The sequence below is a fragment of the Anomaloglossus baeobatrachus genome, chromosome 2, assembly GCF_048569485.1.
Source record: "Anomaloglossus baeobatrachus isolate aAnoBae1 chromosome 2, aAnoBae1.hap1, whole genome shotgun sequence".
In the NCBI taxonomy this organism is placed as follows: Eukaryota; Metazoa; Chordata; class Amphibia; order Anura; family Aromobatidae; genus Anomaloglossus; species Anomaloglossus baeobatrachus.
In genome coordinates, this window is record NC_134354.1 from 138,130,232 (window position 1) to 138,156,442 (window position 26,211).

General features: G+C 47.3%; 1 protein-coding gene across 2 annotated transcripts in view; it reads left to right on the forward strand.

Moving 5' to 3' along the window:
* Window positions 1-212: 212 nt before the first annotated feature.
* The window catches only part of METTL27 (methyltransferase like 27), a 116,178-nt gene continuing 90,179 nt past the window's right edge, over window positions 213-26,211 (forward strand). For both annotated transcript variants that reach the window (XM_075333326.1, XM_075333327.1), the window contains exon 1: window positions 213-270. The gene's annotated coding sequence lies outside the window, so the exon portion shown is untranslated. The remainder of the gene's footprint in view (window positions 271-26,211) is intronic.

The window sequence follows — 26,211 nt, forward strand, 5'->3', positions numbered from 1 at the left end:
ACGCGACACACACGCGACCAAAAAGCATCGCACTTGCGTTGCACTCGCACCTAACGTGAACTAAAATCAGCCGAGTATTTTTCAGCCCAGTCGGACCGATTTTACTCGCATAGATGTGTTTCCAGCCTTAGACATTCCCACTCTCCAGTTTGCAAGTCTGCGTGAACCAGTCTGTTGTGCACAACAGGACTTCCTAGTTCCCAGTGCATTGTGGGAGCTGCAGTCCTTACGTACGGTGTCTGCCTACAAGCCTGACTTCGTGCTGCTAAGGTATTGTACTGACAAACACTGTCGTCCATTGTTTCAGCATGTTATTTCCCGGGATGATGGCTTACCTCAGCCATCAGGAGCTCCAGATCTCCGTCCAGGACAGGACACAAATTCCATTAACCTCTCTTTGTCATATGTGTCTATTTATGAAAGACCAGCAGTTGTCAGTCCATAAATTCAAGTACACTTGAGACATATATGTATATAAATGAAGTTGTACCTTATGAAAGTTGTAGAATTTCTTTTCGAATGGTCTCGATTCATGTTTTTTAATATACGTAATGAAAATTGGATTAGCCTTTTTACAGAATGGTCCTCGTAAACAGACCTTCTTGGCTAAAAAATGGGACGTAATTTTAATTTTATTTTTTTTTCTAATGCCAGAAAAGATTGGCAAAGCTGTACATTTCTAGCCAGGGCTGTATATCCTCCAAAAGGGTTCTCTAGCCTAAATAGTTTGTGTCTATTTTTCACTTGCTCCATTGTTTTATGATATATGAAAACAGGCATAATCTATGTGTCTTTTCTGGCTTGGATGTTTCAGTTTACGCCAAGGCGCATATTTTTTGTCTGCTTTTTATTATATAAATCGATATTGTACATAACAGCCTTGAAAAATGTGCTGTGGCCAAACATGCAGAAAAAAAAAGCTCATGTTTTGTCTATTGGATAATAAAGCAACCACGCGTCTCTGCCAAATCCACTCACTTTTCATGTTTCACTTGTCACACAATAAAGGAGAAGTCTCCATGTTTTTTAGACATGGTATTAAGACGCCGAGTTTTAATGGTGTGTACAGGGCTGTGCTTGGCATAGATGAAATGTGCCGTAATTAAGATGCAAAATATGGAAACGTTTTGTAATGTGGCGCCGGAGCTAAGATTTTAGTTGATCCTGCCTGACAAACACTTTACTGCAAGATCACATGGCATAACAGAAATACAGGGTTTGGCCATTGCCGTAATATATCTTAGGCTCAAGAGTGTGTATCACCAATCTCAAGGAGTTGATGTATGCAACACGTTTTCCCATTGAAGCAACAATTCTAAACAATTATGAAGGGTGCTTTACACGCTGTGACATCGCTAGCGATTGCTAGCGATGTCGAGCACGATAGCACCCGCCCCCCGTCGTTCGTGCGACATTTGGTGCTCGCTGCCGTAGCGAACATTATTGCTGCAGCAGCGTCACACGCACATACCTTGTCAGCGATGTCGCTGTGACCGCCGAAGAATCCCTCCCGCAAGGGGGAGGTGCGTTCGGCGTCATAGCGACGTCACTGCAGCGTCACTAAGCGGCCGGCCAATAGAAGCGGAGAGTCGGAGATGAGCGGGACATAACATCCCACCCACCTCCTTCCTTCCTCATTGCCGGTGGACGCAGGTAAGGAGATGTTAATCGTTCCTGCAGTGTCACACATAGCAATGTGTGCTGCCACACGAATGACGAACAACATTGTACCTGTGGCAGCAGCGATATTAAGGAAAGGAGCGAAGTGTCAACGATCACCGTTTTTGAACAACTTTGCGATCGTTGATCGTCGCTCCTAGGTGTCACATGCTGCGATGTCGCTACCGGCGCCGGATGTGCGTCACTAACGACGTGACCCCCGACGATATATCGGTAGCGATGTCGCAGCATGTAAAGCACCCTTAAGACTGGCTTTACACATTTGCTAATCATGGGCCATGCACGAACAGCGACGTATGGACTAAAGGCTACTTTACACGCTGCGATATCGGTACCGATATCGCTAGCGTGCTTTCCCGCCCCCATCGGTTGTGCGACATGGGCAAATCGCTGCCCGTGTCGCACAGCTTCGGCCGAACCCGTCACACATACTTACCTTCCCTGCGACGTCGCTGTGACCGGCGAACCGCCTCCTTTCTAAGGGGGCGGTCCGTGCGGCGTCATAGCGACGTCACTGCGGCGTCACTAAGTGGCCGCCCAATAGAAGCGGAGGGGCGGAGATGAGCGGGACGTAACATCCTACCCACCTCCTTCCTTCCGCATTGGGGCCGGCGGCAGGTAAGGAGAGGCTCCTCGTTCCTGCAGCGTCATACAGAGCGATGTGTGCTGCCGCAGGAGCGGCGAACTACTTCGTACCTGCAGCTCCAACGATATTCGAGAATGGACCCCCATGTCACCGATGAGCGATTTTGCACGTTTTTGCGACGATGCAAAATCGCTCATAGGTATCACACGCAACGGCATCGCTAATGCGGTCAGATGTGCGTCACAAAATCCATGACCCCAACGACTTCACATTAGCGATGTCGCAGCGTGTAAAGCCCGCTTAAGAGTCTCCGGACTCAAACTCAACTGCTTCACTGGCATACAATGTCTTGAAAAAGTATTCATAGCCTGTGAAATTTTCCGCTTTTGTTACACTAAGGCATTCATGTGATGTAACATTCATTACCATAGAAACAAAAAAAGATCACAAAGCCACAGTCTTATCAGCAGCCCCTCGTATAAATATATATATATATATATAATATATAAAGCTGAGTGTATGTGTGTGTGTGTGTATGTATGTCCGCTAAAGGAATCTGCACCGTCGTATTTACAATCACGAAATATTGCACAGACGCCTCATGTGACCCAGGGAGTGTTGTAGACTATGTTTTGACAGAAAAATTTAACCCTGTGCTTTACAGTTAGGGCGGCTTTGCACACTACGACATCGCAGGTGCAATGTCGGTGGGGTCAAATCGAAAGTGACGCACATCCGGCGTCACTTGCGATGTCGTAGTGTGTAAATCCTAGATGATACGATGAACGAGCGCAAAAGCGTCGTTATCGTATCATCGGTGCAGGCTCCGACACTTCCATAATGCCGGTGCAGCGACAGGTACGATGTTGTTCCACGTTCCAGCAGGCAGCACACATCGCTGTGTGTGAAGCCGCAGGAGCGAGGAACATCTCCTACCTGCCGCCGGCCACAATGAGGAAGGAAGGAGGTGGGCGGGATGTTTACATCCTGCTCATCTCCGCCCCTATTGGCCGCCTGCCGTGTGACGTCGCTATGACGCCGCACGACCCGCCCCCTTAGGAAGGAGGCGGGTCACCGGCCAGAGCGACGGTCGCAGGTCAGGTGAGTGCATGTGAAGCTGGCGTAGCTATAATTTTCGCTACGCCAGCTATCACACGATATCGTACCTGCGACGGGGGCGGGGACTATCGCGTGCGACATCGCAGCATCGCCTTGCGATGTCGCAACGTGCAAAGCCCGCCTTAGTCTCTAAAATCCTGCCGCCATTAAACTGAATGGAGGTGGGAGCTATAGGTTATTAATAGCAACTGTCAGTGGTTGCTATAGGAACAAAATAAACTGTTAGTTGAAGCTTATGCGTGAGCTTATATGATGTCTTTGGAGAGATGGATAGAGAGACAGAAAAAGACAGACAGACACAGACAGAGACAGATGGGAAAAGAGACAGCCCTGGAAAGAGACATACGGGGAAAGAGACAGCCCTGGAACGACAGCCGGGAAAAGAGACAGCCGGGGATAGTGACAGCCCTGGAAAGAGACAGCCCTGGAAAGAGACAGCCCTGGAAAGAGACAGCCATGGAAAGAGACAGCCGGGGAAAGACACAGACCTGGACAGAGACAGACCTGGAAAGAGACAGACCTGAAAAGAGACAGCCCTGGAAAGAGACAGATGGGGACAGAGACAGCCCGGGACAGAGACAGCCCGGGACAGAGACAGCCGGGGAAAGAGACAGACCTGGAAAGAGACAGAAGGGCAAAGATATAGACCTGGAAAGAGACAGACCTGGAAAGAGACAGACCTGGAAAGAGACAGACCTGGAAAGAGACAGCCCGGGAAAGAGACAGCCCGGGAAAGAGACAGACCTGGAAAGAGACAGACCTGGAAAGAGACAAACCTGGAAAGAGACAGATGGGGAAAGAAACAGACAGGGAAAGAGACAGACGGGGAAAGAGACAGACGGGGATAGAGACAGCCGGGGACAGAGACAGCCGGGGAAAGAGACAGACCTGGAAAGAGACAGTTGGGCAAAGAGACAGACCTGGAAAGAGACAGATGGGCAAAGAGACAGACCTGGAAAGAGACAGACCTGGAAAGAGACAGACCTGGAAAGAGACAGCCCTGGAAAGAGACAGACAGGGAAAGAAACAGACAATGAAAGAGACAGACAGACACACACATAGAGACAGACACAGAGATAGAGAGACACAGACAGACACAGAGATGGAGAACGATAGACTGATACAAATACAGACAGAGATAAAAATAGTCAGAGACATAGACACAGACAGACAAGAAAAGAGACAGAGAGAAAGGCAGACAGCGACACACAGACAGAGACTGGGAGAGAGACAGAGAGACAGTTACTATCCGGGCAACGCCCGGGTACTACAGCTAGTATATATATATAGAGTCATATGAAAAAGTTTGGGCACTCATATTAATGTTAACCTTTTTTTTTTTATAACAATTTGGGTTTTTGCAACAGCTATTTCAGTTTCATATATCTAATAACTGATGGACTGAGTAATATTTCTGGATTGAAATGAGGTTTATTGTACTAACAGAAAATGTGCAATCCGCATTTAAACAAAATTTGACCGGTGCAAAAGTATGGGCACCCTTATCAATTTCTTGATTTGAACACTCCTAACTACTTTTTACTGACTTACTAAAGCACTAAATTGGTTTTGTAACCTCATTGAGATTTGAACTTCATAGGCAGGTGTATCCAATCATGAGAAAAGGTATTTAAGGTGGCCACTTGCAAGTTGTTCTCCTATTTCAATCTCCTATGAAGAGTGGCATCATGGGCTCCTCAAAACAACTCTCAAATGATCTGAAAACAAAGATTATTCAACATAGCTGTTCAGGGGAAGGATACAAAAAGTTGTCTCAGAGATTTAAACTGTCAGTTTCCACTGTGAGGAACATAGTAAGGAAATGGAAGAACACAGGTACAGTTCTTGTTAAGCCCAGAAGTGGCAGGCCAAGAAAAATATCAGAAAGGCAGAGAAGAAGAATGGTGAGAACAGTCAAGGACAATCCACAGACCACCTCCAAAGACCTGCAGCTTCATCTTGCTGCAGATGGTGTCAATGTGCATCGGTCAACAATACAGTGCACGTTGCACAAGTAGAAGCTGTATGGGAAAGTGATGCGATAGAAGCCGTTTCTGCAAGCACGCCACAAACAGAGTCTCCTGAGGTATGCAAAAGCACATTTGGACAAGCCAGTTACATTTTGGAAGAAGGTCCTGTGGACTGATGAAACAGAGATTGAGTTGTTTGGTCATACAAAAAGGCGTTATGCATGGAGGCAAAAAACACGGCATTCCAAGAAGAGCACTTGCTACCCACAGTTAGATTTGGTTGAGGTTCTATCATGCTTTGGGGCTGTGTGGCCAATGCTGGCACCGGGAATCTTGTTAAAGTTGAGGGTCGCATGGATTCAACTCAGTATTAGCAGATTCTTGACAATAGTGTGCAAGAATCAGTGACGAAGTTGAAGTTACGCAGGGGATGGATATTTCAGCAAGACAATGATCCAAAACACCGCCCCAAATCTACTCAGGCATTCATGCAGAGGAACAATTACAATGTTCTGGAATGGCCATCCCAGTCCCCAGACCTGAATATCATTGAACATCTGTGGGATGATTTGAAGCGGGCTGTCCATGCTCGGCGACCATCAAACTTAACTGAACTGGAATTGTTTTGTAAACAGAAATGGTCAAATATATCTTCATCCAGGATCCAGGAACTCATTAAAAGCTACCGGAAGCAACTAGAGGCTGTTATTTTTGCAAAAGGAGGATCTACAAAATATTAATGTCACTTTTATGTTGAGGTGCCCATACTTTTGCACCAATCAAATTTTGTTTAAATGCAGATTGCACATTTTCTGTTAGTACAATAAACCTCATTTCAATCCAGAAATATTACTCAGTCCATCAGTTATTAGATATATGAAACTGAAATAGATGTTGCAAAAACCCAAATTGTTATAAAGAAAAAAGGTTAACATTAATAGGGGTGCACAAACTTTTTCATATGACTCTCTATATATATATATATACTAGCTGTAGTACCCGGGCGTTGCCTGGGATAGTAACTGTCTCTCTGTCTCTCTCCCAGTCTCTGTGTTTGTGCCCAAACTTTTTCCTATGACTGTATATACATATATAGTGTGAGGTAGCGTGGTCGGCTGCGCAGCAGAAGACACGGGATCCAGGCACCAACGGTCACAGCACGCGGTTTATTGTCCAAACAAAAATCCAAAACAGCACACAACACGTGTTCCGGAATATCCTCCTCCAGAACCAACAACCCAGATTCCAGAAATGGCTCACGTGCTTCTTCGGCAGAAGCTTAGGGAGTTGTATTCACTCCGTCACACACTAGGCCCCACACACCGGTTCCTGTTTCCTTTTAACCCTCCTTTCAGCCTGCAGGGAAACAGCAATAAACCCTGGAGTGGAGTTGCTTTCTATACATGAAGGGAGCACAACCGGGGCGAGACGTACCGGCCGTCATAGACAACCCCGGTCACAGTCTCACTACCCCCCCCTCAGTTCAAGCGTGCGGGGTTGAACTACCGCCATCAAACACGGGCCGCGGGACAAGGCCGCGTTGCCCTGCAACCTTCCGGCCCGGTGTTCAACCGTAAACCAGAAGTTCTGTAGAGAAAGGAACCACCGTGTAACCCGGGCATTCCGTTCCTTGACGGACCTCATCCAGACCAGCGGAGAGTGATCAGTCACCAAGCGAAACTGCCGTCCCAGCAGGTAATAGCTTAGGGACTCCAAGGCCCACTTGATCGCCAGGCACTCCTTCTCCACTACGCTATAATTCCGCTCGGGAGGGGTGAGCTTCCTACTTAAGAAGGTGACGGGGTGTTCCTCCCCCTGAACCACCTGAGACAGCACTGCGCCCAGGCCGACCTCAGAGGCGTCAGTCTGTACTACGAACTCCTTCCGGAAATCAGGGTTGACAAGAACGGGCTGTCTGCACAGGACCCCCCTTCAGGGCCCGGAAGGAGTCCTCGGCCTGCGGAGTCCAGCGCACCATGACGGACTTCTTGCCTTTGAGAAGGTCCGTCAAGGGGGCTGATAGTCCCGCAAAATTTTGAACAAACCTCCTGTAGTACCCCACGATACCCAGGAAGGCCCTAACCGGCTTCGTGGTCAGGGGTCTAGGCCACTTCTGGATCGCCTCAACTTTGTTAATTTGGGGATTAATCACTCCTTGGCCTATTACGTAGCCCAAGTAGCGGGCTTCCGTGAGCCCCAACGCACACTTCTTGGGATTGGCTGTCAATCCGGCTGTTTGGAGCGCGTTCACCACCGCTTGTACCTGTTCCAAGTGGGTCTGCCACTCGGAGCTGTAAATAATGATGTCATCAAGGTACGCGGATGCATACGCCTGGTGGGGTTCCAGCACTAGGTCCATCAACCTCTGGAACGTGGCCGGAGCGCCATGTAACCCAAAAGGCAAGACAACATAGTGGAAGAGACCCTCCGACGTAACAAAAGCGGTTTTCTCCTTGGCGGACTCCGTCAGTGGCACCTGCCAGTACCCCTTGGTCAGGTCGAGCGTGGTGAAATATCGCGCTTGTCCCAGCCTATCAATCAGCTCATCCACCCGGGGCATGGGGTAGAGATCGAACTTGGATATTTCGTACAATCTCCCAAAGTCGTTACAGAACCTTAAGGAGCCATCGGGTTTTGGTATTAGGACAATGGGACTAGCCCATTCACTCCGGGATTTTTCGATGACCCCCAGGCGTAGCATTGTCTTCACTTCCTCTGATATGGCTTGTCTTTGAGCCTCCGGCACCCGGTATGGCTTCAGGCGTACCTTCACTTGAGGCTCGGTGACAATGTAATGTCGTATCAGACTGGTCCTACCAGGCAGTTCGGAGAAGACATCGGGGTTCTGCTGAACCAGCCTTCTGGCCTCTCGCCTCTGTTGCTTGGTGAGGGCTTCTCCAAACCTTACTTCCGGTTCGTCCTCTCCGGAGCTCGCCGGAGCCGGGTTTGAACGACCCGAAGAGGAGAGAGATGGGGGAAAATCAACCATCAGGCTTTCCCGTTCCTGCCAAGGTTTTAACAGGTTGACATGGTATATTTGTTCAGGTTTCCGCCTACCAGGCTGCAATACCTTATAGTTGACCGCCCCGATTCTTTCCTTTATCTCGTAGGGGCCTTGCCACTGAGCCAGGAATTTACTCTCTGCCGTGGGGACCAACACCAACACCCGATCCCCGGGGGTAAAGGTCCGCATGGTGGCTTGTCTATTGTACCGGCCGCCCTGCGCGGCCTGAGCCTCCTGTAAATGCTCCTTCACAGTTGGCATGACCGCGCTTATGCGGTTCTGCATTCCTAAAATGTGTTCAATCACACTTTTATGGGGGGTGGACTCCTGCTTCCATGTTTCCTTTGCCAGGTCCAACAATCCCCGGGGATGTCGCTCGTATAACAACTCAAAAGGCGAAAACCCCGTGGATGCCTGTGGCACCTCTCAGATGGCAAACATGAAATAGGGAAGCATCATATCCCAGTCTTTCCCGTCTTTTGAAATCACCCTTTTGAGCATGGTTTTCAGGGTTTTATTGAATCGCTCCACTAAACCGTCCGTTTGAGGATGATACACAGACGTACGCAACTGCTTGATCTGGAGTAGCCGGCATAGCTCTTTGGTCACTTTAGACATGAATGGGGTCCCCTGATCCGTAAGGATCTCCTTGGGCAACCCCACCCGGCAGAACACAGCAAACAACTCCCAAGCTATAAGCTTTGCTGCAGTATGTCTGAGAGGTATCGCCTCTGGATACCGGGTGGCATAATCAATGATCACTAGGATGTGTTGGTGCCCTCGAGCGGACTTTACGAGGGGCCCCACCAGATCCATCCCTATCCGTTCAAAAGGGACTTCTATAATGGGTAACGGTACCAACGGACTGCGAAAGTGGGCCAGGGGTGCGGTAAGCTGACACTCCGGGCAAGTTTCGCAGAACCGTTTTACCTCCCCAAAGACCCCGGGCCAATAGAACCTTTGCAATATTCACTCCTGCGTTTTCTTGGCCCCTAGGTGGCCACTCATCAGGTGTTTATGAGCCAAGTCGAGGACCCGCCGGCGATACGGCTGGGGCACCACCAACTGCTCTACCACCCTGCCCCGTATTTCATCTACCCGGTAGAGCAAGTTCTGCTTAAGAGCGAAATGGGGGTACCTTACCTGGGAACCGGGCACCTGTGCCACCCCGTCAACCACTGTCACCCGACTCTGGGCATGTATTAATGTAGGGTCCTGGAGTTGGGCTGTCCCAAACGTATTCGGGGATGCCCCCAACTCCGGGATTGGCTCGACCATCTCAGCCTCTCCTGCCAATACATCTAGGGGTGACCTATCGGGTTCACATTCTGTCCCTATCATGGGGACCCCTACGGCAGGCGTCCCGGATTCGGCATTGTCGGGCTCAGGCCCCGGACTGTCCATAACCTGAGGGGACTTAGAAGGCCCCTTCCATAGAGTCCAGAAATTTGGCAGATCCCTTCCTAGGATGATGTCATAGGGAAGAGTGTTCATAAGTCCCACCTCATGTTGCACCTGACCGCAGGGTGCTGTGATGGTGACAACCCCCGTGGGATAGTCTCGGCAGTCCCCATGTATGCAAACCACCCCCACTGTACGTCCTGTGGCCTTTACTTCAGCCATTAGGGTTGATCGCACAAGGGTCACTAAGCTTCCGGAATCCAACAAGCCTGTAACCGGACGTCCATTCACCTGTATTTGGCACAAGTGGGGCTCAGTCTCCTGGGAGACAAGGTCCGCAGTACACACCGCCTGAGCATACATTGAACCCCGCCGGGTAACCCCACAATCCATGGGCTCCATGGTGAGTGGACACTGGGCTTCCATATGTCCCACCCGCTGGCACCGCCAACATCTAATAGGGAAGGAAACCCCCTTGACGATTTGTCGTTTAGGGTACATAGTCTTCCGGACCTCAGGGACGGTGGGCGCGGCCTCAGGCGGGACGGTAGTGGACTCCCGCACCGGTGTCAGCGGTGGGTCCTTGGCCCGAGGCTTGGAGGGGCCGGACCGACGGGCAGCACGCAAAGTCTCAGTGTCCCATATCAAGTCCTGCGTAGCCACATGCCGCTCCACCAGGCACACTAATTGGTCCAGGGTACTTGGGTCGCCCTGTCCTACCCACCGTTGAATGGTGACGGGTAAGGTGCGCACAAAGCGATCAACCACTACCCTCTCCACCATTTGCGCAGGGCTCAGAGTGTCAGGCTGCAACCACTTCTTTACCAGATGCAACAAGTCATGGGCCTGGGAGCGTACGGGTTTGACTTCCTCATAGAACCACTGATTTACCCGCTGAGCGCCTACATAAGTATTCACCCCCAACCGAGCAAGGATTTCGGCTTTCAGGGTCTCATATTCTATGGCGTCATCGGTACAGAGGTCCAGGTACACTTTTTGGGGCTCCCCTGTCAGATAGGGCGACAATACCTCAGCCCACTGGGGAGTCGGCAGCTTCTCCCGCTCGGCCACCCGCTCAAACACAGCCAGGAACGCTTGCACATCATCCCCCAGGGTCATCTTTTGCAACGCCTGTCTTACCGCCTTCCGGACGCTGCTGTCGTCACCCGGTCCTGGGGTTGTGGCTGCCGGTCCGGCATGGATCGACTTGGTCAGGAGGACCATCTGTTCTTGGTGCCTTTGTTCCTGCAATTGCAAGGAGTGCTGGTGCTGTTGCTGCTGACGATCCAACGACCGGAGCAGGTGTGCATTGGTCTGTTGTTGCTGTGCATTAGCCTGAGCCAGCTGCTTTAGTATGTCCTCCATGGTGCCGCCGGGTTTGGGCTGTAGTGTAGCCGCTCGAATCCAGGACATGCGCTACTGGGTCACCAGGGATGGATTCTACACCTCACCGGGCTGGACTGCCCACGTTCTCCACCATATGTGAGGTAGCGTCGTCGGCTGCGCGGCAGAAGACACGGGATCCAGGCACCAACGGTCACAGCACGCGGTTTATTGTCCAAACAAAAATCCAAAACAGCACACAACACGTGTTCCGAAACATCCTCCTCCAGAACCAACAAGCCAGATTCCAGAAATGGCTCACATGTGCTTCTTCGGCAGAAGCTTAGGGAGTTGTATTCACTCCCTCACACACTAGGCCCCACACCCCGGTTCCTGTTTCCTTTTAACCCTCCTTTCAGCCTGCAGGGAAACAGCAATAAACCCTGGAGTGGAGTTGCTTTCTATACATGAAGGGAGCACAACCGGGGCGAGACGTACATAGACAACCCCGGTCTCAGTCTCACAATAGATAGAGGGAGAGAGAGAGAGAGAGAGAGAGAGAAATACTTTGTCACAAAAAGAATCTGCTGTGATCCCGTGCTGTGCTATCTGTGTAATGTCTTTTGCATTCTCATGATCAGACCATGTTCCTGTACGGTCAGACACGGCCATTGCACAGTACATAGCAGGGGCACATTTAGAAAATTATCTCAGCACAAGAAACAAAAAAATTTAAACACATCCAGTTGTATAAATTATTATCATTCCAACAGTTATTGATTAAAATCAACTTTAAAATTAACTTTTTTTTGTGGGAAAAATTCTTTCGATTAATTTTATTGGGATTTTATATGATAAACCAACACACAGTAGCTAGTATTTGTGAAGTGTAAAACAAATGATACATGGTTTTCTATATATTAAAAATATAAATTTGAAAATTGTGACATGCAGACCACTATGGTCAAATACCCCTTGTCTCCTTTTCCCTTTTCAAGACTGTTGCCATGCCGTCAGCTTTAATTGCGGTGAGGTGGTGCTGCTGCTGCTGCTGCTGGGGGCAGCTCCTCTTATATTGTGACCGCTCATGCTCTGCGTTCTTGAAAAGCAAAAAGAACTCGAGGGCACATTGCGCCATCCTTGGCAACAGCATCGGATAAGTAGGATGTCTTCAATAAGATTGCGCCTGAGATAGCGCTATGTGCAGGTGTGACGCCCTGGCACCGCCAGGTAGTCCCACAGCTTAGGCCCCCACACAACACCATCCCACAAAGGGTTACACACAGTCAACAAAATCCTAGTCACCCCCCCAGGCTAGGATAGGCACAACAGTGGGCCGGACCAAGCGGATGGAGAACGCCCACCAAGGTGTCTAGAGAGCCGGGGGGAGGGAAAAGCAACAGTTGAAGTTTGAGTTGTAGTTGAAGTGGAGTGGAGTGTAGTAGTCTGGAGGTGTAGTTGAGAGGAGTGGAGGTTCAAGTTCAAGCCAGAGTGGAAAGTCGTCGAGGTTGGAACCCCGGCGTCCTGGCTAGGTGGCAGACATTGGTCTTTGTCAAGCAGGAGACGGGAAGACGGCTTCCGGAGATCCGAGGTGTATCGGGACAGGGTTGGAGCCCGCCGGTACCGACACCGGAGAACCGACCCGGAAACCATGCACAGAGGGGGTACTTGGACCCTGAAGCCAGGACCGGAACCAACGGCCTAGCTAATTAACCAATTGAGGGCAGGATTATAGGTCCTGTCCCAACCAAAGTCCCAAAAGCAGACAACAGCCCACCGCGGGGGATAGGGTATCCGCAAACACCCACTGAGATCCCAAGGTCCAGCGTCAGCGGGCACAGCTCCCACCCGTAGTTCTGGGAGCGGGCTTCCGTGTTCCATACCGGAGAGCCCAAAGAGAACTCACAGTAGTGCAGAGGAAAGTGACACAGACCATCAGCCCAGGTGTGGGACCTGAATACACCGTGGTGGCCGGTCACCATCACCTTGGTTTACCACTTGACTCGTATGATTTATTTAATCGTGAGTAACATCCCCCAGTCTGACCAGGCGCGCCGGCCCCTGCAGTTATCACCTACAACACAGAGACACTGGGCCCCATGGCATCCATCCCTACCCATGGAGGGGTTAAAATCCGGCTGCTATCCCATCGCCCCCGGGTGTCCTACAAGAGCAGCAGTGGTGCCACACTTCACCACACACCGTGGGTGGCATCACAGACGCATTGTGGACCCGGATCCGAGCAGCCTGGCTGCTGGCACGGGGGTGGCACACAGGCGCTGACTCCGATGGCATCTGAGTGAAGAGTTGATTAATACTTCACTACAGATGAGCAATCCTGCCAAGAATCTGATTGGTTCAGGATGGTCGAGCCCGCCTCAGATGGCCAATCGGATCGGCAATCCTAGCTGAAGCTATTAAATTCAATTGGAAGCAAAAGTGATGTGTTGTAAAATGGTGTAGGGAGGCTGTAAAAGAAAAAAATAAAAAAGGGTTAAAACAGTACAAACTTACCGAGGCTCCCCTTCCACCAGCATCTCTGATTGGCTGCCATTGGAGCACACCCCCCACCCTCTGAGACAGCATCTGTGATTGTTTGTAATCACAAACGCTGTCTATGTCCTTACACTGGTGATAGATAAATAAATAAATAAAGAAATAAAGAAAACAATTGGCATAGCATACCCCTGTATTGATAGCAGCATAGATAATGCCCATGGCTACAGGCTGCAGCCCCAGCCGTGCGCTTATCTTTGCTGTGTATCAAAATAGGAGGAACCGCATGCAGATTTTTTGTTTTAAACTTACATAAATAAGTTAAAAAACCAACATGCGGTCCCCTCAATTTTGATATCCAGCTAAGATAAAGCCCGACAGCTGGGGGCTGGTATTCTGAGTTTGGGGAAACCCATGCTTATTTTGTCCCCCCAGGCTAAAAATATCAGCCTTCTGGCACCCAGAATTGTCGCATCTATTAGATACTATGACCCCGGCACTTTACCCTGGTGCGGTGGCAATAGGGGTAATAAGGGGTTAATGTCAGCTCATAGCTGCCACTAAGCCCTGGATTAGTGATGGGTAGGGGTCTATGAGACCCCCACCACTAATTCTATAAGTAAAAAGAAATAAACACAAACACACAGAAAAATCCTTTATTTTAAAAAAACTCCCTCTTTCACCAATTTATTAACCCCCAAAACACCCAGGTCTGACGTAATACACACAACAAGTTCCCATGACGATTCCAGTTCTGCTTCATCTGAACTAACTGCAAGCGCCATAGAACAATGATCGCCCACTGTGAGCTTCAGGCAGAGACTGAGCCTCAGTGATGAGCGGTGACATCACTCAGATTAGTTGCGGCCACAGCTGGAGGTTCATATGATCCTCCACCTGTGACCGCAGGTAAGCTTACCTCAGGGGATCTCAATGAACTTTCACTGCATTCACACACCTGCATCTCTTGGCACAAAACTACCTTTTTTGCCAAAAGATGCAGATTTGGTGCTAACATTTTTACACCATATTTCTGCACCCAATCTACACCTCTGGGCAAAAAATGCATCATTACTGCACCTCTCAGTGAGAGTTCCTTGAGGTCCCCTGAGGTCAGGTTACCTGTGGTCAAAGGGTGGAGTGCCATGGGAACCTCCAGCTGGGTGCCAGCTAGAGGTACCCTCGCCGAGGATCGCACTTTCAATTGTATTGGCATTGCAGATGCCGATACAATTGAAAGCAATAATGAGAGAAGAAGCAGAGAGCTGACTCTCTCATCATTCTTCTACTGTGTCTGCACTCTGACAGCTCAGCACAGCGGAGTGCGATGACGTCGCTACTGCATGCTGTGCTGAGATGTGCAGAACGGCAGAACAGCGGACACGCTGAGGTGAAAGGAGCAGCAGGTGAACGAGAAGTGAGTGTGTATTTAATCATGGTGGCCAGAGGACTATGAGGATGCTTTAAACAATATGGGGGTTGTATGCTACTATATATTGGAATATGTGTGGGCTGCATAATGGTATATGGTGGCTGCAAAATACTATATGGGGCTACATGATACTATATGGGGGCTGCATAACACTAGAACCACAAAAGATATTAGAACAAGGTAGAATATTCATACACCACCAAAAAGCTACCTCTAAAAAATGTATTTTTATTAATAAATATTAAAAAGGAACACCTATAGTATTCTCTCATTTGACAAAAAAACACAGAGACGTGAGGAAAAACACATATAGTGTGCAGGTGTCAGCAAGTGCTATGCCCGTACCAGATGGTAACACGGGAGAGAGGGAGAGTTCAAAGAAAAATAAATGTTTTCCAATATATATAAGGACGGGACCTATCTGCATGAATCCTAAAATCCCCCTTCCTAACAGCGAAGGGTGCCTTAATTTTTTGGACACCCCCCGCTCCAGATGGCTCACCCTCTGTACCCCTATCTCTCTCTAGCAGGGGCAACCACCACCAGAAACCAAGTGTATAAACTGTGATACAGACGGAACCACAAACATACAGATCGACAATTTTTGCGTTAGATATGTAATATAGTTCCCTAATAAACTTAGTTTCTCTCGTTGAGGAGCAATATATATGTTAGGTAAGAGTCGAGAGGTCTACTTATCTTATAGACACCCTCAACTCTCCCGACGCGTTTCACCGCTCCTAACGCAATACAAAGGGGTTCATCAGGGGATCAATTAGAATAACTCCTCAATGTGATATCTAAAAAAGAAGAAAAAATACAAAATATGTATGATGTTCATGAGACTACACTATTTCAATTATCTATATCTGTTGGCTTGCATACCACTCACAAATAGACTAATGTTGTCAATCAGGAATAATCTTTCGAGAAACGGTCAAAAAATACTCATAATAATCCAGCCAGAGGGTGAAATGATACCACAGCTTTCTATTGGCTAGTTCCTGTAATAAAGGGAATTATTGTCTGTCATTGTTCAGACTTAAGGCCCCATGACACGCGACGATACATCGTGCAATCGCATGAGCAATCGCACCCGCCCCCGTCGTTTGTGCGTCACAGGCAATTCGTTGCCCGTGGCGCACAATGTCGTTAACCCCCGTCACACGTACTTACCTCCCTAACGACATCGCTGTGGGCGGCGAACATCCTCTTCCTGAAGGGGGTTGGATGTTCGGCGTCACAGCGACGTCACACAGCAGCCACCCAATAGAAGCGGAGGGGCGGAGATGAGCGGCCGGAACAACCCGCCCACCTCCTTCCTTCCGCATTGCCGGCGGGACACAGGTACGGTGTTGTTCGTCGTTCCCGAGGTGTCACACGTAGTGATGTGTGCTGCCTCAGGAACGACGAACAACCGACGCGCAGAAGGAGGAACGACATTATGAAAATGAACGATGTGTCAATGAGCAACGATAAGGTGAGTATTTTTGCTCTTTAACAGTCGTTCGGAGCTGTCACTACGACATACATCTCTAACGATTCCGGATGTGCGTCACAAATACCGTGACCCCGACGACATATCGTTAGATATATCGTAGCGTGTGACGGGGCCTTTAAAGGGAACCTGTTACCAGAATTTTTGCTATTAAACTAAAAGAATCCCCTTCTGCAGCTCATGGGCTGCATTCTATAAAGGTTCATCTTGCTACTGGCCCCCCTTTCAGACCTACATAACTTTATAAAATATTACCTTTTGGTATGGTAATGAGGTTTGTTGGCCCCGGGACGGGCTGTATTTCGTCTGTTATCCCCCCTCCTACCGCTGTTCACCGTCCCCCAATGTTCATTTACATAGATGAGGCCGCCCCCCCCATCTTCCACAGTTCTCCGGGGGTCTCGCGCATGCGCAGTGGCACTATCGCGGGACTGAGCCCTGTTTTTAAATCGCGAGCGCCGGTGATGTTATTGCGCAGGCGTGAGATTATGGGTGGGTACTTGGATGATGCTGGTGATGACATTCACAGCGCTGCCCATAATCTCGCGCCTGCGCAATAACATCACCGGCGCTCGCAATTTGAAAACAGTGCTCGGTCCCGCGATAGTGCCACTGCGCATGTGCGAGATTTCTGGAGCACTGCGAAAGCTAAGGGTGGCGGCCTCTATGTAAATGAACACTGGGGGATGGAAAACAGTGGCAGGAGGGGAGATAACAGACAAAATACAGCCCGCTCCCAGGGCCAACAAACCTCATTGCCATAGCAAAAGGTAATATTTTATAAAGTTGAGTGGGTGCTGAGGTTAAGAGCCAAGTATCAGCGTAATTATCCTGTACCCCGAGAGGGGCAGGGATGAGGGGGGAGGGCCAGGTCCAAATTTTGCATTGGGGCCATTGAACTCTAGTTAGACCACTGGGGGTTATACATATGCACCCAGAACTGCTCATGGTTCTGGCTGCACTTGGGACCTGACAGGTTCCCTATAAACTCTATGGGAGCATTTAAAAAATGGATGCCATTCAGACACCATCTGTATGACATTTGTAATTTATGTAACCATTGAAATGATTAAGATAGGTAACTATATTAGATCTTATATTTGATGATGTATAAAGACATATTATCCTGTATATAAAAAAAACAAAGCGGTTGACATAAATCTTCCTGTGCAATAAGTAAGCATTTTGGGGCACACTTTTAATTCTAATTTTAACTAGGGCCATAATGTGTTTAAAACCACCATGTACTGTATGCATGATTGTCGAAGTTGTAATTGTAGTCCTGCCTTTGTAACAGTATGTGCACAGTTGGGAGTTTTGCCTATAGTAAATTTAACGTAATTAATAGACGATCTGTGGCAATAATCCAAGGCTTAATTATGGATTTCAGCTACATACTGTATGTGGAGATTGATGTTCTGTGCGAGGATTTGCCCAATTTGTTGTGTTATATGCCATATTCATACATTTGTGATTTATTTCCATCTGCAAAAAAGGACATTTTTTATTAGGGGCTGGATAGTTTGCTTTTTCATCTGTACCATTTTGTATGCAAAAAAAAAAAGATGGAGGGTTTCCAAGCTTTTCCTAACAATCATACAGCCGCCATAGACTGTTGTGATCCCAAAATATTGTGTAACTGAGTTTATGGGAGAATATGAAGCTGTATGGAGATAGCATAGCCTTCCTATATCTCGATAATATGTGACCATGGGGATCTCTGTCCTTCAAGCTCTATGCACATGTGTTAGATCTAGAAGTTTAGATTGTTATGACCAAAGCAGATCGGACTGCAGTCCATGTGCCCAAAATAACAATTCACTCATCTGCCAGTACTGGCCAAGTATGCGAACATGTTTTCTAATAAAAAAAAACCAACCCTTTCTTAATTGTAGCAAATTTTCAACATAGTATCTGGAGAATGTGAACATATTGTCTGGAAAGCCAAAGAATGCAATGTAAGTTCTTTACAAGGTAAAAGAAATCACTCAATTCTTAGAAATGACTTCTTGAACTGTGCACATCCAGCACATTTACGACAGATCAGCTCTCTAGAAGATCTGAAGTTGGGAAAGTTACATCAATAGTCTTCCAGAAACTAGACTTGGACTTGAAGGCTTTGTTCCAGTATTTTAGTCATATCTGGAAGAAGTTTTTGGAATTTATATAAATGTAGACTTTTCATTTCAATTGGAAATAAGCCATATCGATATTTTCACATAGTGTTTTGCACATATGTTTAATATAGGACAACATGGTGGTCATCAGCTTTGTGAGTACTTTTTGAATAGATGATGACAAACTGTCATGGTATTTACACTGAAACTACATCTACAGTATATCACTAAAGTGAGTTCACCCCTTACATTTTTGGAAATATTTTACTATATCTTTTCATGGCACAACACTGAAAATATGACACATTGATACAACGTAAAGTAGTGTACAGTTTGTATAACCATGTAAATTTGGTGCTCTCTAAATAACTCAAAAAAACAGCCATTAATGCCAAAAACACTGACAACAAAAGTGAGTACACCCATAAGGGAAAATTGGAAAATTGTGCTCAATTAGTAATTTTCCCTCCCTAATGTCATGTGACTCATTAGTGTTACAAGGTCTTGGGTGTGATTGGGGAGCAGCTGTGTTAAATTTGGTGTTATCGCTCACACACTCTCTCATACTGGTCACTGGAAGATCAACATGGCATGACATTGCAAAGAATTCCCTGAGAATCTGAAAAAAAGACTTGTTGCTCTACATAAAGATGGCCTAGGCCAGGGGTGGGGAACCTCCGGCCCGCGGGCCGTATACGGCCCGTCACGACTTTTTATGCAGCCCCCAGGCACATTCCCAGGGACCGCTGTGCTCTGGCAGCAGCCGCGCTTTTCCCGGCTGCCGGCCCTTTAAATCTCACTGCCTGATGCCTTGAGGGTAGATGCTAGAATGTACGGGCTCTATCCAGATCCTGACTTCCAGGACCTGACTGCAGCCCATACATTCTAGGCTGAACCCCGGCCTGTGCTAGTGTGATCTCTGCTCTGGTGGGCGGGGTAAGCAGCACGCTGCGATATGTCACAGAAGAGCTACAGCAGATTTACCAGCCTCCCGGACCTGCTGTCTGCGTGACTCCTCCTCCCCCTCACTGTGAGTACCCCCCCCCGGCTAAGTGCTGTGTACTCCCTCGTGTGTACCCCCTAATGCAGTGTGTACCCCCTAATGCAGTGTGTACCCCCTACTGCAGTGTGTACCCCCTACTGCAGTGTGTACCCCCTAATGTTGAGTACACCCCTAGTACAGTGTGTACCCCTTAGTACTGTGTGTGCTCCCCTAGTAATGTCTGTACCCCTTGGGTGAGGTCTATGCCCCCCCAGTGCTGTCCGCACCACCTAATGCTGTCCATGCTGCCACCAGTGCTGTCTGTGCCCCCTTATGCTGTCCGTGCTCCCCAGTGCTGTGTGCCACCCCTCAGTACTATCTACCCCCCAGTGCTCTGAACTTGCTACTGCTGTCTGTACCCTCCCACTGCTTTCTGTGCCCCCCAGTCTGTGCCCTCCTGTTGATGTCTATGCTTCCCCAGACTTCTCTGTGTCTCCCTAGTGCTGCCACCTAGTGCAGTCCGTGCTGCCACCTAGTGCAGTCCGTGCTGCCACCTAGTGCAGTCCGTGCTGCCACCTAGTGCAGTCCGTGCAGCCACCTAGTGTAGTCCGTGCAGCCACCTAGTGTAGTCCGTGCAGCCACCTAGTGTAGTCCGTGCAGCCACCTAGTGTAGTCCGTGCAGCCACCTAGTGTAGTCCGTGCAGCCACCTAGTGTAGTCCGTGCAGCCACCTAGTGCAGTCCGTGCAGCCACCTAGTGCTGTCTGTGCCCCCTTATGCTGTCCGTGCTCCCCAGTGCTGTGTGCCACCCCTCAGTACTATGTACCCCCCAGTGCTCTGAACTTGCTACTGCTGTCTGTACCCTCCCACTGCTTTCTATGCCCCCCAGTCTGTGCCCTCCTGTTGATGTCTATGCTCCCCCAGACTTCTCTGTGTCTCCCTAGTGCTGCCACCTAGTGCTGTCTGTGCTGCCACCTAGTGCTGTCTGTGCTGCCACCTAGTGCAGTCCGTGCTGCCACCTAGTGCAGTCCGTGCTGCCACCTAGTGCAGTCCGTGCTGCCACCTAGTGCAGTCCGTGCTGCCACCTAGTGCAGTCCGTGCTGCCACCTAGTGCAGTCCGTGCTGCCACCTAGTGTAGTCCGTGCTGCCACTTAGTGCAGTCCGTGCAGCCACCTAGTGCTGTCTGTGCCACAGCCAAGGCTGTCCATGCCCCCCTACTGATGTATATGCCCCAGCCCCCTCCTGTGATGCATATGCCCCAGCCCCTCCTGTGATGTGTACTCCCAGTGTCTCCTGTAATTTATGCACCCCAGCCCCTCCTGTGATGTATATGCCCCAGCCCCTCCTGTGATCTATATGCCCCCAGCATCTCCAGACCGAGACAAACCTGGAAAAGCAGCTGTGAGAAACAAGATGATCAATATCGCCGAACACACAGTCACACCAAACAGAAGCAGCTCCTGCCTCCACAGTAAGGGTGAGTTAATTAATCGTTTGACCAAATTTTTCAAGTTGATAATGTTGTGCGGCCCCCAAAGGTTAGTAGGAAATTCCAAATGGCCCCCGGCAGTAAAAAGGTTCCCCACCCCTGGCCTAGGCTATAAGAAGATTGTTAGCACTCTGAAACAGAGCTGCATCACGGTGGCCAAGACAATACAGCGGTTTAAGAAGATGGGTTCCACTCAGAACAGGCCTCGCAATGATCGACCAAAGATGTTGATTGCACGTGCTCAGTGTCATATCCAGAAGTTGTCTTTTCAAAATAGACACACACAATTGGTCTGCATAGCTGGAGTCCCAGGACGAAGCCTCTTCTAAATCTGATACAAAAGGAATCCTGCAGTTTGCTGAAGACAAGCAGACTAATGATATGGATTATTGGAACTATGTCTTATAGTCTGATGAGACCAAGATAAACATATTTGGTTCAGATGGTGTGAAGCCTGTGTGGTGGCAACCAAGTGAGGAGTGCAAAGACAAGTATGTCTTACTTACAGTCAAGAATGGTGGTGGGACTGTCATGGTTTGGGGCTGCATGAGTGCTGCCACCTAAGGGGAGCTATAATTCATTGAGGGAATCATGAATTGTATTATGTACTGTGACATACTGAAACAGAGCATGATGTCCTGACTTCGAAAACTGGGTTGCAGGGCAGTATTCCAATATAATGACCCTAAACACACCTCCAAGACAACCACTGCCTTGCTAAAGAAACTCAGGGAAAAGGTGCTGAACTGGCCAAGCATGTCTACAGACCTAAACCCTATTAAGCATCTGTGGGGCTTCCACAAACAGAAGGTGAATGAGCACAAGGTCTCTAGCATTCAGCAGCTCCATGATGTCATTATGGAGGATGGAATACGATTTCAGTGGCTCCTGTGAAACTAAAGGGAACCTAGAAAAAAACCTGTTCTACATGTAGTACTTGAATGCTATTCTTACTGAATACTCAGACAGCATAAAGCTGTCTGAGTCAGCCATAAAAGGTGTTGGGTGATGATGTCAAATTTACTACAGTATCTCAGCGTGGGCTTCCACAAATGTAACCAGCACTAGAAGGTGCCAAGATGTGGCAGCTGAGCCTAGACAGTTGAGAAACACTGTCCTACTATGCGGAGCCTGGATTCTAGCCAATGGAATTCTTATTTTCCTGCAGTCTACTGTTTGAGATATATATACAGTACAGGCCAAAAGTTTAAACACACCTCATTCAAAGAGTGTGTTTGGGGTCATTGCCCTGTTGAAAAATAAATGATGGTCCAACTAACCCCAAACCAGATGGAATAGCATGCTGCTGCAAGATGCTGTGGTAGCCATGCTGGTTCAGTATGCTTTCAATTTTGAATAAATCCCTAACAGTGTCACCAGCAAAGCACCCCCGCACCATCACACCTCCTCCTCCATGCTTCACGGTGGGAACCAGGCATGTAGAGTCCATCCGTTCACCTTTTCTGCGTCGCACAAAGACACGATGGTTGGATCCAAAGATCTCAAATTTTGACTCATCAGACCAAAGCACAGATTTCCACTGGTCTAATGTCCAAAGACACGATGGTTGGATCCAAAGATCTCAAATTTTGACTCATCAGACCAAAGCACAGATTTCCACTGGTCTAATGTCCATTCCTTGTGTTCTTAAGCCCAAACAAGTCTCTTCTGCTTGTTGCCTGTCCTTAGCAGTGGTTTCCTAGCAGCTATTTTACCATGAAGGCCTGCTGCACAAAGTCTCCTCTTAACAGTTGTTCTAGACATGTGTCTGCTGCTAGAACTCTGTGTGACATTGACCTGGTCTCTAATCTGAGCTGCTGTTAACCTGTGATTTCTGAGACCGTTGACTCGGATAACCTTATCCTCCGCATCAGGGGTGAGTCTTGGTCTTCCTTTTCTGGGGCGGTCCTCATGTGAGCCAGTTTCTTTGTACCGTTTGATGGTTTTTGCCACTGCACTTGGGGACACTTTCAAAGTTTTCCCAATTTTTCGGACTGACTGACCTTCATTTCTTAAAGTAATGATGGCCACTCGTTTTTCTTTACTTAGCTGCTTTTTTCTTGCCATAATACAAATGCTAACAGTCTATTCAGTAGGACTATCAGCTGTGTATCCAGCAAACTTCTGCGCAACACAACTGATGGTCCCAACCCCATTTATAAGGCAAGAAATACCACTTATTAAACCTGACAGGGCACACCTGTGAAGTGATAACCATTTCCGGTGACTACCTCTTGAAGCTCATCAAGAGAATGGCAAGAGTGTGCAAAGCAGTAATCAAAGCAAAAGGTGGCTACTTTGAAGAACCTAGAATATAAGACATATTATCAGTTGTTTCACACTTTTTTTGTTAACTATTTCATTCTACATGTGTTAATTCATAGTTTTGATGCCTTCAATGTGAATCTACAATTTTCAGAGTCATTAAAATAAAGAAAACTCTTTGAATGAGAAGATGTGTCCAAAAAACTTTTGGTCTGTACTGTATGTATGTATATATATATATATAGATATATATATATATATATATATATATATATATATATATATATATATATATATATATATATATATATATATATATATATACAGTATGTATATATATATATATATATATATATATATATATTCATTCACATATTCACTTATATAGCTCCATTTAATTCCACAGTGCTTTACATACAGTTAGGTCCAGAAATATTTGGACAGTGACACAATTTTCGCGAGTTGGGCTCTGCATGCCACCACATTGGATTTGAAATGAAATCTCTACAACAGAATTCAAGTGCAGATTGTAACGTTTAATTTGAAGGTTTGAACAAAAATATCTGATAGAAATTGTAGGAATTGTACACATTTCTTTACAAACACTCCACATTTTAGGAGGTCAAAAGTAATTGGACAAATAAACCAAACCCAAACAAAATATTTTTATTTTCAATATTTTGTTGCGAATACTTTGGAGGCAATCACTGTCTTAAGTCTGGAACCCATGGACATCACCAAATGCTGGGTTTCCTCCTTCTTAATGCTTTGCCAGGCCTTTACAGCCGCAGCCTTCAGGTCTTGCTTGTTTGTGGGTCTTTCCGTCTTATGTCTGGATTTGAGCAAGTGAAATGCATGCTCAATTGGGTTAAGATCTGGTGATTGACTTGGCCATTGCAGAATGTTCCACTTTTTTGCACTCATGAACTCCTGGGTAGCTTTGGCTGTATGCTTGGGGTCATTGTCCATCTGTACTATGAAGCGCCGTCCGATCAACTTTGCGGCATTTGGCTGAATCTGGGCTGAAAGTATATCCCGGTACACTTCAGAATTCATCTGGCTACTCTTGTCTGCTGTTATGTCATCAATAAACACAAGTGACCCAGTGCCATTGAAAGCCATGCATGCCCATGCCATCACGTTGCCTCCACCATGTTTTACAGAGGATGTGGTGTGCCTTGGATCATGTGCTGTTCCCTTTCTTCTCCAAACTTTTTTCTTCCCATCATTCTGGTACAGGTTGATCTTTGTCTCATCTGTCCATAGAATACTTTTCCAGAACTGAGCTGGCTTCATGAGGTGTTTTTCAGCAAATTTAACTCTGGCCTGTCTATTTTTGGAATTGATGAATGGTTTGCATCTAGATGTGAACCCTTTGTATTTACTTTCATGGAGTCTTCTCTTTACTGTTGACTTAGAGACAGATACACCTACTTCACTGAGAGTGTTCTGGACTTCAGTTGATGTTGTGAACGGGTTCTTCTTCACCAAAGAAAGTATGCGGCGATCATCCACCACTGTTGTCATCCGTGGACGCCCAGGCCTTTTTGAGTTCCCAAGCTCACCAGTCAATTCCTTTTTTCTCAGAATGTACCCGACTGTTGATTTTGCTACTCCAAGCATGTCTGCTATCTCTCTGATGGATTTTTTCTTTTTTTTCAGCCTCGGGATGTTCTGCTTCACCTCAATTGAGAGTTCCTTAGACCGCATGTTGTCTGGTCACAGCAACAGCTTCCAAATGCAAAACCACACACCTGTAATCAACCCCAGACCTTTTAACTACTTCATTGATTACAGGTTAACGAGGGAGACGCCTTCAGAGTTAATTGCAGCCCTTAGAGTCCCTTGTCCAATTACTTTTGGTCCCTTGAAAAAGAGGAGGCTATGCATTACAGAGCTATGATTCCTAAACCCTTTCTCCGATTTGGATGTGAAAACTCTCATATTGCAGCTGGGAGTGTGCACTTTCAGCCCATATTATATATATAATTGTATTTCTGAACATGTTTTTGTAAACAGCTAAAATAACAAAACTTGTGTCACTGTCCAAATATTTCTGGACCTAACTGTACATCAGAAACACTGTCCCCATTGGGGCTCACAATATAAGGTCCCTGTCAGTATGTATTGGGAGTGTGGGAGGAAACTGGAGAACCCGGAGGAAACCCACATAAACACGGGGATAACATACAAACTCCTTGCAGATGTTATCATGTTGTCTTTGGTGGGATTTGAAGATGTGTCCGTTACTAGCGCCTCTTTTCGGTCTCTGTCACATTTATTGAAATTGCTCCCAATAGCAAAGAGAAAAATTCAGATAATTAATTTATATTAGGTGACTGCCTATAATCCAATTCCCCAAGATATTTAAAGTGGATCAGATTTTAGTACTGTAAAACTTGCACCTATTCTCCACCAGAGGGCGTTTCCCCATTTTTCTTGCCATGCAGACAAAACAGCGGTTGATGTAAAATAATAAAGCAGAGCCATCAGATTATTTAATATGTGGATTATTCGGTCAATTTAGAGCTCAGTTTTACTATACATGAGCTGTGAATGATTGAATGCTTGTTTAATCATTTCTAAGGAGATTTCGAGAGAACATTTTTACACAAAGTTGTATTTTTTATCCTTTTTTTCGTGTAAAAGACCGCACCTTTGGCAGATATGCAAATATAGCATCAGCCAGTATTGTGCTGCAGCCACCAACAGTCACTTTGAAGGCTTTTCACATTTTTTTCTTAGTGAAAATGTCCAAATTCCATTTTACATAGGGAGAATGTTCTGCATTAGTGCAGCTGACATGAAGGTCCTGGGACGAGGGAGTTATTCATGGACATAGCTTTCATAA